This window comes from Pinus tabuliformis, chromosome 5_1, assembly GCF_031772625.1.
Source record: "Pinus tabuliformis cultivar Carrire ecotype Pingquan chromosome 5_1, CPIR1, whole genome shotgun sequence".
Classification (NCBI taxonomy): domain Eukaryota; kingdom Viridiplantae; phylum Streptophyta; class Pinopsida; order Pinales; family Pinaceae; genus Pinus; species Pinus tabuliformis.
In genome coordinates, this window is record NC_142305.1 from 315,290,427 (window position 1) to 315,291,703 (window position 1,277).

The following is a 1,277-nucleotide window of genomic DNA, read 5'->3' on the forward strand; positions in this document are numbered from 1 at the left end:
GCAAATCTTAAAGGTGCACCTTTATTGGGTATAAGAATGGTTTAAAAGGTTATAAGATTTGGAACCCTGAAACAAGGAAGGTTGTGTACATAGGAGATGCGGTGTTTAGAGAGGTGGAATATGTTATTAAACATGAATTCCTACCAAAGGAGAATGAGAATGTATAGTTTGAGCTAAAGGAGGAAGAATTAGACCCTATAGAAAAACATGAATTAGAAGATGAAGAGCCATAAACTCCAGCTGTGAGAAGATCAGTTTGAGAAAGAAGACAACAAAAAGAATATAGTCCATCTACTTTCTATTCAATTTTTGCTTTATCTATTACTGATGATGATCCCGGAACTGTCAGGGAGGCAGTAGAATCAAAGGATGGAAAACTCTAGAAAGAGGCCATGGTTGATGAAATGGCATCTTTGCACAAAAATGAAGCTTGGGATCTAGTGGAGTTGTCGGCTGGAAGGAAACCCATTGGCAGTAAATGGGTGTTTAAGAAGAAGATAAATGCAGAAGGCAAGGTGGAGAAATAAAAATCTCGGTTGGTAGCAAAAGGTTATTCACATGTGCCCGAAATCGATTCCAAGGTAGATTCTATTAGATTAATTTTATCTGTTGCCATTTCATTTGATTTTGAGGTGGAACAGATGGATGTGAAGACAACATTTCTTCATGGGGATATAGAAGAAGAGATCTAAATGAAGAAACCTTAAGGATTTGCGGTGAAGGGTTAGAAAGAACTGGTATGCGGGTTAAAAAAGTCTTTTTATGGGTTAAAACAGTTACCAAGGATGTGGTATTGGAATTTTGATACATATATAAGGGGACTTGGTTTCACCAAAATAAAAGTAGATCAATGTGTGTATATTAAGTTAATTGGTGACCATGTTATTTATTTGGTCTTGTATGCGGATGATATGTTGCTGATTGGAAATGATAAAGAGATTATCCAAGAATTGAAGACCCAATTGTCTTCCAAATTCGACATGAAAAATCTTGGTGCTACAAACTATATTTGGGCATAGAAATTAAACGAGATCGGCCAAAGAGGAAGCTCTGGTTAAACCACAGGAAGAATGTCGGGACAATGCTACAGAGTTTTAATATGTAGGATAGCATACCAGTGAAGGTTCCTATTCCTATAGGTGTAAAGCTATCTATTGAATAGTGTCCCAAGGCACAAGAAGATGTAGGGGACGCGTCTTGTGTTCCATAATTGCAATCAGTAGCCTCATGTATGAAATGGTTTTTACAGGACCATACATTGCACATGTCGTAGGAGT